The sequence below is a fragment of the Pongo abelii genome, chromosome 5 (assembly GCF_028885655.2).
Source record: "Pongo abelii isolate AG06213 chromosome 5, NHGRI_mPonAbe1-v2.0_pri, whole genome shotgun sequence".
NCBI lineage: Eukaryota > Metazoa > Chordata > Mammalia > Primates > Hominidae > Pongo > Pongo abelii.
Genome location: NC_071990.2, coordinates 65,743,972 through 65,757,715, shown reverse-complemented (window position 1 = coordinate 65,757,715; position 13,744 = coordinate 65,743,972). Strand labels below are relative to the sequence as shown.

Genomic DNA, 13,744 nt, shown 5'->3' with positions numbered 1-13,744 from the left:
TGATAAGGTATTTGGTAAGTGCATGGATAGTAGTTTTGACAGAAGCAGTGCATGCAGAGAAGGCAAATCATATCCAGAGTAATTTTCTATTTTATTAAAAACAAAATGATGCCCCTTCTGTGATAACAATGTTTCAAGCAACCAATCTGCCACCAGGTAGCTAGCTGGCTGATCACCCTGGGGAATGGTGCCATATTTGGGGCCAGGTCTGTCTACAAACTTCTTTCCCAAATTTCCAATTTATATTCTTTTCAAGTCTGAGATCATCCAGTCAAACCATTGGCTACAGAAACAGCCCATGAATCCATATATTATTGCCCTTTTGGCCATTTCTTCTTCCAAGCACAGGGAACAACCTGGCCTAAGTCTTCTTTTCTTTTCATGTCATCCTAGGGAACTCCTTATGAAGCCATAGATGCAGGCTCAAAGAGAGAAGACAGTGTGGCAGAAGTGGCAACCATGGGCATTTGGGCCACTTTATGTAACTTACTTGTGCCTTCAGGGCCTTCTCAAGCCCAATCACACATATAAAAGTTCCATTTGATGATGAAGTGCTGCTATGTAAGGTACAATGTTGTGACTTGGTGGGTTAATAACATCTAATTCTTTATGGGCAACTCAGGTCACATGTTTGAATTATCACCCATGTGATAATATCACCCATGTGATAATTCAGTTCGTACTAAGGTCCAGTAACATACCAACAGCTGTTTCTCAAAAGGAGTATATTTAGCCACAACAGATGGCAAGGTTTTGTTCCTAAGGGCCTGTACTATGATTTACCTATAGGAACCTATCAAAGGCTCCAAACAGAATGCCTGTCACTGCCGTTTTGAGCACCATTGGATCTACTGGATCGTACAACCCAAGGAACAGAATAGCTTGTACAGCAATCTGGACCTCCTGTAAAGTCCTCCCTTATTATGGGCCCCACTCAAACTAGCAGCTTTTCAGATCACTAGGTAAATGGGAATATTCAAATAAAGAATATTTTACCTCTAAAATCTAAAAAGGCCACTAGGTATTGTCTCTCTCTCTTTTTTTTTTTTTTAAGGCTGTAGGAGCAACCAGATGCAGCAACTTATCCTTCAGCTCAGAAATGGTATCTTGACAGGTCCTATGGACCCCTAGAAATGTTACTGAGTTAGAAGTCCCCTGATTTTCTGTTGGATTTATACCCTCTGATATGTAAATGTCTTACCAATTGTTCCAGAGTAGTTGCTACTTTTTGCTCACTTGGTCTAATTAACATAATGTTATCAGTGTAATGAACCAGCATGATATCTTACAGAAAGTAAAGATAATAAAGATCCCTGTGAACCAAATTATGACAATGGCCTGAAGAATTTTTATAACCCTGAGGTAAAACAGAAAAAGTATACTTCTGGTAGTGCCAGCTGAAAACAAACTACTTCTGGTGGTCCTTATGAACAAGAATGAAGAAAACAGTTTGCTAGATCAATAGCTGTATACTAGGGACAAGGAGATGTGCTAATTTGCTCAAGCAATAAAGCTACATCTTGTACAGCAGCTGCAATTGAGATTGCCACCTGGTTAAGATTTTGATAATCCACTGTCATTCTCCAAGATCCATCTGTCTTCTGCACAGATCAAATAGAGGAGTTGAATTGGGATAAGATGGAAATCACCACCCCTGCATTTTTCAATTCTTTGTGATGGAACTAATCTCTGCAATCTTTTCATAAATACTGTATTGCTTTTGGTTTACATATTTCCTGGTTAGAGATAGTTCTAGTGGCTTCCGCTTGTCCTTTTCTACCATAACAATCTTCACTCCACAAGTCAGCTGCTGAGTATGTATATTCCTATTGTGCATTCCAGAACTGGGGAAGTAACCACAGGGTGTGTCTGGGGACTCACTGGGCCCCTTGTGATTTGAACCTGTGTAAAAACTCCACTGCTCACCTGACTGGTAGACACCAGTGATATTTTATGTCTCCTGAAGTTAGTATGGGTTCAGGGACAGTGTCCAGTAGTCCTTAAAAGTTCTGATTGTTGTGGGAAACTGAGGACAGCAGAGACCGATGTGGAGAACAGGAGGATTGTTTATTTTAGGTATGCACTGGCTCAGTGGATTTGCATACAAAAAGCTGAGCCTTCAACAAAGACAGAGTGGGATTTTTATAAGCAGACCTACAGAAGCAAAACAAAAGCAGTTAATCATACAGTGATATGTCACGTAACGTATAGCATAACATAACTTGTGGCCTTGCGTAGCTGGTGACCTTGTAGCTGCATTGAAAGGAAAATAAGAACTGGCTAAATACGGACATTTGTAAAATATAATCATGCTTAAGAAACCAGGGAAAGGAGTAACAGTAAAAGAATTTGTCTTTCTCTTTTTTGCCCCTTCAACCTTGCTCTGGATTGGGGGTGTCTGGAGCCCATTTCTTTGGCCTTGCCTTTCTGGACAGCGTTACCTTATAATTGTCCTTGAAGTGAGCTTGCTAGGTAAAGTTTGTTCTTTTCTTTGTAACCCTTGCCTTGCCTGTTACTTTCCTTAGAGTGAATGAATGCATATTTATTTTTAAGTTTCTACCTCATAACTGTTTCCCTTCCCTTAATGCAGAGTTACACTGGTAAAAGGCTGTAGAGTCACTTGTGGAATGCTGGCGGAAAGAGTAACAGTCCAGTAGTCCCCACTTATCTGTAGTTTCACTTTCCATGGTTTCAGTTACTTGTGGTAACTGTGTAGTCAAAGTAGTTGACTACTATCCAAAATATTAAATGGAAAATTCCAGAAATAAACCGTTCAGATATTTTAAATATGTGCCATTCTGAGTACCATGATGAACTCTCACATCATCTTTCTCCCTCCCTCTTAGGACATGAATCTTTTTTTACGCAGTGTATCAAATATTATTCAATTAGCCATCCTGATTATTAAATTGACTATTATGGTTATTGCAGTGTTTGTGTTCAAGTAACCCTTACATTACTTAATAAAGGCCCCAAAATGCAAGAGTACTGTGACTAATTTATTAATTAAACTTGATCGCACACATGCTTATGGTAGGCCCTATCATCCTAATCTTTATCTTACACATCTGTGGGAGATTTAGGCCGCTCATGACAATATATTTATGCATAAAGCTATTTTTAGATATGTTATATGTTTTAATGTCAAGATATTTTGAATGCTGATTCTACTTATCCGTGAGAATGAGTTTTAAATTTGTTCAGGATAACATTAATGTATTCATTACTGTGTTTAGTATGACATTTATATATATGTAATAATTATAATACATGAATGGATTAATGTATATCCTAATGGTTCTGTTTCCATAACTAATACAGATTTTGGTACTGAGAATGGTTCAAAGGGAAGAGATTTATAAAGATGAGTTTGTTCAGAAATGGTTCTGGGGTTTATGGAATTGACTCTGGAACATGATTAGATTTAGATTCTGATTGATGCAGAATGGCTGGGCTCCTGGCTAAACTCTACCCTTAATACTGGAATCTTGGCCCTAAGTCACCCTTTAGTGAGCTGTTAACTCTTAGCCATCCATGGACTGCAGGCTGAGTGAAATGAGCCCCTTCGGTTCCTGCTCACGAAGGGACAAGGTCAAGGTCAAGGGGATCAAAGTCAAGGGAACAGTCTCCTCTCATGATGACACTATTTTCAGCAGTTCAAAGAGCACTGATTGCCCATGGCATGATCTGGCAATAGAGATAAATAAATAATCACCATTGGGTACTCCTAACCAACCACTTATAAGAAGCAAAGATCTCAGTGACTGAGTATATGATACTTCTGAATATTTGTCTCAAATTTAGAAATATAATGTAATTGGCTGATTTTTCCTAATGTTGCTAGACAGACTGGGAAAAGAAAAGGATGAGCTCAGGAATTTGAATTACCAGTTTAAGCAGCATATACACAATCTGAAAGCTTTATGTATGCTGAGAACTTTACCTCCTGTAGACATGGGACTAAGAATGCTGAAAGTCAAATTCAGGATTTTATCCTTCAACTGGCTGAAGGTAGAGCTCATGGTCTCTGTGATGGTGAATTTTATGTTTTGACTGGGGCTGGGTGCAGTGGCTCACTCCTGCAATTCCAGCACTTTGGGAGGCTGAGGCAGGCGGATCGCTTGACGTCAGGAGTTTGAGACCAGCCTGGCCAACGTGGTGAAATGCAGTCTCTACTAAAAATACAAAAAATTAGCTGGATGTGGTAGTGCACGCCTGTAATCCCAGCTACTAGGGAGGTTGAGGCAGGAGAATTGCTTGAACCCAGGGGGCAGAGTATGTAGTGAGCTGAGATCATACCACTGTACTACAGCCTGAGTGACAGAGCAAGACTCCAACTAAAAAAATAAAAAAAAATTAAAAACTTGACTGGGCCACTGGATTCCCAGATAGCTGGTTAAACATTATTTCTGGGTATGTCTTTAAGGATGTTTCTGGAAGAGATTAGCATTTGAATTGGTGGGCTGAGTAAAGCACGTGGCCCTCCCCAGTGTGGGTGGGCACCATCCAATTTGTTGAGAGCTTGAATAGAATAAAAAGTTGGAGGAAGGTTGAATTTGCCCTCTGCCCTACTGTGTGAGCTGAGACATTGACCTTTTGCCATGAGTGCTTCTGGTTCTCATGCCTTCATACCCAGACTGGAACCATCATTGACTCTCTGGGTCTCAGAACTTCAAATTATACCACCAATTTTTCTGGGTCTCCAATTGGCAGACAGCAGATTGTGGAATTTCTCAACTTCCAGCTTCCTGTGAGCCAATTTCTTATAATCAATCTTCTTTTATATATATATTATCTATTGATTCTGTTTCTCTGGAGAATCCTAAAACAGATTTTGGTATTGAGAGGGTGGGATGTTGTTATGATAAGTACCTAAAAATGTGAAAGCAATTTTAGAACTGGATAATGGATAGAAGCTGAAAGAAGTATATGTTAGAAGAAGCTGAGACTCTTGTGAAGAGACTTTTAAAGACAATTCTGTTGAGGGCTCAGAAAGAGAAGAGAGGTAGAGAAAGTTTCTGTTTTCTTAAATAATACATAAATCATATATAGAACACTGTGTTATGGCTGCCATTATGGTCTCAGGCAAAAATGAGAAACATGTTATTGGACAATGGAGAAGAAGTGATCTGTGTTATAAACTAGCTTCTAGTTGTTCTGTGGAAGGTAGGGGTTGCAATCAATAAAATTAATATTTAATTGAAGAAACTTCTCAGCAAAATGTTGAAGAAGTGCTTGGTTCTTTCTGACTTTTCATAGTAAAATGTGTGATGAGATAAATGACTTGAAGATCAAATTATTAAGAAAAAAAGAACTAGAAATTAAATATTGACAAAATTCTCAGCCTATCCATATCACAAAAAAAAAAAAATGAGAAAATGTGTTAAGAGAGAACAGTTAGGATGTATTTTGTGTTGGCGTTGGGGACTTCACATTGCTTTCAACAGTACAAATGGCCTTCACTCAAAACCATGAGCAGAGGGGCTGCCCCGAACTGTGAGGGTAGGGCTACCCAAAGCAATAAAGGTGTAACTCCTGATCCAATAATTCTGGAAGTCAGGACACCTACCCCAGTGGGATCAGAAGGAAGAGCATCTAGCCAAAGAGAATTATCCTTGAGCCTTAAGATCACCTGAAGTTTCCTTGCTAGGTTTTGAACTTGCTTGAGACCCATCACCCCTTCCTTCTTTCCTATTTCTCCCTTTTGGAATGAGAATGTTTATCTTATGCCTGTCCTACTATTGTAGCTTGGATGCACACTATTTGTTTGGTTTCAAAAATTCACAGCTGGAGAGGAATTTTGCCTCAGGATGAATTGGCTTTCAAGTTCCACCTGTATCTAATTTAGATGATATTTAGGTAAGACTTTGCATTTTAAACTTTAGAGGTGATGCTAGTATAAGTTAACTTTTGGGGCTGTTGAGTTGAATATATTTTGCATGTGAGAATGACATGAATTTGGGGGGAAGAATAGAAAGTTATGAATTGAATATTTCTGTTCCTCTAACCCACAATGTAAGGATATTCAGAGGTAGGGTCTTTGGGAGGTAATTAGGTCATGAAGACTTCACCCTCATGATTAGCAGTGCACTTGTAAGAAGAGGTCAGAGACTAGCTTGCCCTCGGTCTGCCATGTGAAGATGCACGAGAAGTGAGCAGTCTGAAACTTGGAAGAGGACCCTCACCAGATCCCCACCATCCTGGCACCCTCATCTCAATTTTCCGGTGTCTAGAACTGTGAGAAATAATTTCTGTTGTGTATAGGCCACCTAGTATATGGTACTTTGTTATAGCAGGCTGAATTAAGACAGTCTCCATGAGTGCCGTAACTCAGATTCTGTAGCTTTACAGATAGGGATCACATCTAACCCACATATCACAGCAGCTGCTGTAGCAGAAACTCAGAATTACCAAGTCTTATAAGACTCAGGGCTGGATGTCACAAGTTCTTTACTGCTTGTTTCAGGAAATACCTATGCATGGCACTTGTCTGGAGATGACATCCCCCTTATACAATTGCCTCCACAGGTTGCTCCCTTTTAAATCCAGTTCTCTCACTGTGATATCTAGAATCTGAGTCACACACATATACCTAAACTCCGAGATAATCTAGACATGCTTGTTTGTTTCTTTGTTTGTTTGAACTTACGCTTTGGGAAGTGGGACACACAATGTGGGTGATTATAAAATATAGGGAATATGTTCAAAGACATGAAAGACAAAGATTGACTAGAAACTATATTTGAATTATTGAGCAGGATTTGGTTGTCATTTTAAAAGCTGATACTGACAAACAGAGCCTAGAGTCAAGAAAAAATGACCAGGGTGATGACAAGGCTGAATAGTGACTATTATTAGGCTTAGATTGGAGATAATATTCACCTTCTTTTTTTATTCTTTAAATATTTGTAATATGAGAAATTAAGGTATCAATTATAAAGTTTGAAAAGAAAATTATAATAAAATTTACTGATTTGACTGCATTTTTGAAAGTTTTACAATCATTAAAGCTAACCATTAGTAGGATGTTAGAAATGTAAAATAAAATTATATCAAGAGATCTTAGCATCTTTTTTTTAAAAAAAACATGTTGAAATACCACGTTATGTTACAAAAAACAATTCCTCTTGCATTTAGTTCTAGCAGTTTTTCTTTCCAGATAAAACGATGATGTTCTTCTTTCTAGAGAACGAGAATGATACAATCCCTTACATTTCCAATTTCGATATAGTTGCTAAAAAGTTCAAAGTGAAATGTTTCTTTCCAAGCTCAGTAACTGTTCTAACTTGGTTGCTATGCTTTCATTACCATTTCTATTATTCTCCCTATCTTCAGGGAATTGCTCTTGTGATCTCTGTTTTTATCAATGACTTTATTTGTATTAATGTTTGATTGTATGTTTTCCCAAATATATTTTATGGAGTAGGGAAAAAGGGAGGATGTAAATTATATCTAAACATCCTAACTATTGTTTACATATATTACTTACCAAACTAAGTATGATATTGAAATACATAATATTCATGATCTTTTCAAATCTATAATTTATCCTTTTTATCATAAAATCTACAACCAAAACCATGGGTTACCTAGTAAAGTTTATCTCTTTAATAATTTGGTAGGTGGAAATCAAATATCTTAAATTGAAGAATCAATTTTAATGATATATTTGTAATATATTTCATACACATATTTGCAATGATTCTTTCATGATTATTGCTAAACACCAGTGTGTGTTTCATAGGTATTGTTTCGAGTATAACTGATTAATTATTCATTGCATATCCACAGCATGACAGCATTTTTACATTGTGAATATGCAAATCATTTCTGAATATAATTGCCTATTACATTAGCAAATATCCTCTGCATAATAAGACACAATTATATTTTCTTTATATGCTTTTGTGTGTGGGTGTGTGGGTGTGTGTGTGTTTAGAGGGGAGAGATAGAGAGACACACATTTTCTAAGGTTAATTTCAATATGGCCAATTTTTGAAGAGGTATAGGTTTAAGAAGAGATCCATCTTGGTTTTTTGAAGAAATTGGATAGAAAAATTTAAAATATTTCATACTTTGCAGGAAACAGATTTCCATTTGTTTGTTTGTTCGAATTTTAAAGTTTTGGTATTTTGATTCTCATATGTTTACTTGGAATTTAGCTGGTTGCGTGATAGTTACCAATCGGAATTGTTATGAACCTGTGTTCTCGCTTATACACTGCTGAGGGTAACATCTGTACATGTATCCCCTAAACCTAAGGACGGAAAAATACATACATAAGTAAAATATAAGAGAGGTATTAAAAAGAACATGTAAACATATGTTATTATGCTTCATCCGATAAATTATGATTCATCAGGTCTAGGGTGAAACCCCATGGAAAACACTGGTTGGACTTCTGTGTAACACTCCTGCAGGCAATGTACTATGACTAATTAAATATCTTATAAAGACTGTGCCTCTCAAGTTGAGGCAGACTATGATTGATATTTTTGTCAAGTGATGTTCTCTTAGTACCCTTTCTTTTTCATGCGATTAGTCATTTTCCCAACTATAGAATTATTATATTTCAGTGGAACGTTACTACAGTCTAGAAAATCTGAAAAGAAAATTGCAGAATTAATATCAAGAAAAATATTATATAACTGAGAAATATTTTACCCAATCATAATTGAAAATTGGAGCTTTTTTATAGCCTTGCATAAAGCACTAGGAGTCCATATTTTCAAATCTCTTCAGGATCACACGTGCTTCTGAAAAGCCGAGGTACTTGTCTGCTTGAGAGACATGTACAGAAAATTTCTGGAAGAAGCAAGACTTGTGAACCAAAAATAGGGCTTAATTCAAATTTTTTACATGTGTGAGCTCTCTCTCTCTCTCTGTATATATATATATATGTCAAGGTATGTGTGTGTATATATATATATATATATATCAATGTTTGTGAATACATATGTCTCAAGATGTGTATATATATATATGCACACGCATTAAGATGTGTATTTATAACAATTGTAAATGTTAATTTAAAATTTTCAGTGTTTTTTTATTAAACAGATATTGTACAGTAGCTTAAGTAGAAATTAACTTGCTAGAAATTTTTTATATGTTCTTTCTTGCTTTGAGCTCATGATACTAATGAACTAGTTTGTAATATTGTAACACAGTATTGTAAAAAACCTGGCAGAGATACAACAAAAAAATAAAATTTCAGGCCAATATCCCTGATGAACATTGATGCGAAAATCCTTAATAAAATACTGGCAAACCAAATCCCACAGCACATCAAAAGGCTTATGCACCACGATCAATTTACATAAAGCATTTTTGTGGATTTAAAATTTTATTTTTAAATTTCATTCATTCATTCATTCATTCATTCATGCATGCAACAAATCTTTGTAAAGTAGCTTCTAGATGCCATGCGTCAAAGTGAAAGAAAATAATGGCGAAAAAAGTAGATGGAGTTCCTCCCTCCATAGATTTGTAGTCTTATATGTAGGAGTCAAACCTGTTTCACTGTTTCACAATCAATTTCTATTCTATCAATATTATCATTCTCTAACCAGTCCCTAAAGTCTGTATGGTCCCCTAGCTGACTGACAGGAAAGTAAGATATAGGTTCTACAGGTGTTGCAATAACTAGAATGAATAGTAAAGAACATCATAATCTTAAGTTGACTGAACAGTTATACCAGTTATCTGAAGGATTATCTGGTACACTGCAAAATAAAATATAAAAATTCTCTCTATATTATCAACTTGGATATAGTAAAATCAAGAATGAGATATGGAAGGATAATACTGTATTTCTTATTTACAAGGCAAACATTTTTTTCTTAAATGTTAATTTTTTTAATTCTCTGATGGCCTAAAGAAATAGATGAAAAAATTTTAGATGTGTACTCAAAATTAGAAACTACAAAATATTATCAAATTCTGTATTTCATTTAAACCTCAAAACACCCAGTAAGTTAAGGTGAGTGCTGTTACCTTCATTTTACAGATTAGAAAATAGAATCCTAGGTTAAATGGCTTAAGTTTGCATATCTAAAAAATAAGAGCATTTTCTGAAATCCACAGCCTATGTTCTTTCCGTATATCCTTGCTCTCTAAGTTACATTTGATATATTCTTCAAAAGCAGGATCAAAATTCACTTCCCCACAAAGTCATCCTGTTTTCTGAGTAGTTCTATATCATTTAATCTTCATTTATTCCACCTAACTTTCAAACATATAATTTCTTTTGCACTTTAAACAACTGGAAGCGGGGTATTTTAAACAATACTCTATACACATTGTTATTTTGTTTAGCTCACTACATTAAGCATACCATATGAAGACAATATAATAATAGACATATGCACATGTTCCAGGTCCAGTCAGCAAACATCTACTCACTTCTCTTAGGAATCATGTTCAGAGTTGTAGAAGAGTCACAGAATAGCAAACCATATCCTGCTTTAAATACCTTATCCCCTAATAGTGACACAATCCATAAATACAAATAATAACTCAAGGCCAAATAAGGTAAAAGAACTACAGATAAGGTTCTATGAGATAACAAAGGGAAAATAAATTACTTTCTTTAGAGATTTCTTCTTCCAACTTTTATTTTGGATCCTGGGGTCACGTGTGTAGGTTTGTTACCTAGGGTATATGGCATGATACTGAGGTTTGGGTACAAAAGATCTCATTACCCAGATATTGAGCATAGCACCCAATAATTAGTTTTTCAACCCTTGCCTCTCTCCCTCTGCCCTGCAACTAATAGTCTCGAATTTCTGTTGTTGCCCATGTATATTTAAATTTTATATGGAGTAGGCTACTTTTGTTTTAAAATCTTTCTGAACTTTTCTAGAGGGTAAAAGTCAATGCAGTCTGTATTGCATTGTATACTAATGCAATAGAATATCGTTTATAAATAATATCAATAAAATAAATTATTTTAGATAAATAAATAGAATAAGATATATCTACACAGATATATCTATGATAATGTGGTAAGTAAAAATCATTCCAAATATTTTTACTTTAGAATGCTAATGTGAGAATATTTTAATTTCTTTATATTTAGTAATAATGGGCAAAATTACAAAAATAAGTTCAGTAAATAGTCTTTCATTGTTATCAATATGATACCTTTAAACAGTAAAAGAGATTCATTATACGTGAGACAAGAGAAAAATAAACAACCAATAACCTAAAGGAAACCAGCAAAGCTTACCTTTTTATTAAATCACTTATTTATTTTCTATTTTTCTTTTGATTTCACTAACAACAACTAAACAGTCTTCTCAAAATAAAATGGCCTAAAGCACCCAAATTTGCAATACAATTTTGATTATTTAAGGAGAGACAAAGAAGTACTTCTATTCTGAAGTGTACTTATTTTCTAAACTTTTGGTGTTTTAAGTGAATGTCTTACGTGCATCAAAATTCTGGCTATTTTTAAAAACCCAGTCTCATTCTCTGCATGTTTAAAAGTAATGAAAACAATTTGCAATGAAGTGTAGTTACAGTTTTGAAAACAAAGAATAACTTGGGTATTTTACAGAAGAAATGTTAATTAGCACTTATTAGTACACCTTTCCTACAAAGGAGAAATAAATATTTGAATGTTAGAATTTTTGCTAACACTTTCCTTTGTTCGCTGGTAAATAACTTTAAATTGGTTCAAAAAGTGCCTTGCTAGGTATAACAACTGGAAAGACATTTCATTGGTTATCTCAGATCTATGACCTACAGTCACAAATCAGAAATGCAGGCTGATTAATTTTTTTTAAATAGAACATTCCGAATAATTTACTGCAGAGATATTATTTCAAAAGAAAGAAATAAAATTTAAATGTGTTATTCGCCTAACTCCTCTACTTTTTTCTCAGTACTGTCTTCCTCCACTGTTAACCATCATGACTGGCTTTTTTCCTGTTCTCTTGACTTCTTTTTTATATTTTTTTCTACTTCCTTGTATTTTATTGAGAGACAGGGTCTTACTATGTTGCCCATGCTGGAGTTCAGACTATTTCCAGGTGCAATTATAGCACCTTAAAGTTTTGAACTCCTGGGCTCAAGTGATCGTCCTGCCTCTGCCTATCAAGTAGCTGACAAGCGCAAGCCACCACAATTGTTTTTTATTTAATTTTAAATTACACACACACACACAAACATACACACACACACACACAGCTTTGCCTTGTTTTTGCTTTTTAGGTAGAAGTTCTATGCCTTATTTGTAAATCAGCTACTTGCTACCCTTTTAGAAAGCATATTTTTATTGTTCCAATATTCATGAAAATAATAAATTACTTTTGATTCCTCAAACATTAATTATAATACAAATTCATTAGCCTGTTTTAAAACTGACTTTTAATTTTTAGTTTTTATTTTCTGGAATATTGGAAAAGCGATTTCTTTATGTAAAGGGTAATAACACTTTATCATATTACTTTACCGAATTTTGGTGAGGATTTCAGGTACTTTACATTTATATGATCAACGCTCTCCATATTTAACTTCTGATTTCTTACATTGTCTCTTTGTTTTTGAGAAAGGGTCTCGCTCTGTCACCCAGGCTGGAGTGCATTGGCATGATCATAGCTCACTGCAGCCTCGACCTCCTGGGCTCAAGTGGTCATCCCACTTCAGCCTTCTGTGTATCTGGGACTACAAGTGCACCCCACCATGACCAGCTAATTTCTGTATTTTTTGTAGAGATGGGGTTTTGCCATGTTGCTCAGGCTGGTCTGGAACTCCTGGGTTCATGTGATTCACCTACCTCAGCCTCCCAAAGGGCTGGGATTATAGGCGTTTGCCACTGTAACCGCCTTCTTGCATTGTTTAAAATTTGCTGTCATCCAAAACTAAGTTATCTCCTTTTTATATGTTTTGATTGTTTACATTAATAACCATTTCTACTTCATAATAGACCCGAGTTATACAATGGACTTGGAAAAATAGAATATCAATGACAGATCCAATGGCTTTATGATTATAAGCAAGATGATCTATATAATGGACAGTTACTGAATAGAGTCCACTAACTAATTATCCTCTTAATACGGGTGTCCCCTTAAAATCTTTTAAAGGTATTCTTTAAATATAGAGATACCTACATGGGCTTTAAATGAACCTAACTAGTTCATCTCAAACACACAATGTGTACTTTAAATAAATTGGGTGTCTGGTGTTTTGTCCATGGTTGAAAAACTAATACATAAATGTGTTATTGTTGTTCTTATTGTATCATATCATAATATATATCATTTCATATCATATTGTATCATTAAAGAAATTATATCTTCCATCATATATATGATGAAGTATAGAAATTTAACCCTGAGACTTATGGGAATGCAAAAATCACTCTTGTAATTACCCAATGATGATTACATCTCATGCATTCTAGCTCTCAAGTAACAAAATGTCATTTTCTAAGTGAATGAGTTAACGTGTTTCTGGGCTGGGTAGGTCACTGAATGTTATTCTCAGTAGATGATTCATTATATTGAGTAATACATTTCTTATTCAATTATACATTAAGTCTTTTGTCTTCTAATCATCACATTTGATTAAGTATGTGCTTAGCCCTGTATGACATGTAATGTATTGAGAAAAATATTTATTATTAAATTGATTATGACCAATAATACCAAGATTCTTTTGTAAGAAGTAACACAAATATTGCTGGCTAATTGAATCAAAGGTATGTTACTGGAAAGATATAATGAGCTCTCAGAAT

General features: G+C 35.1%; 1 protein-coding gene across 1 annotated transcript in view; it reads left to right on the top strand.

The window, feature by feature from the left end:
* The window catches only part of EYS (eyes shut homolog), a 1,986,267-nt gene that overhangs the window by 404,880 nt on the left and 1,567,643 nt on the right, over positions 1-13,744 (top strand).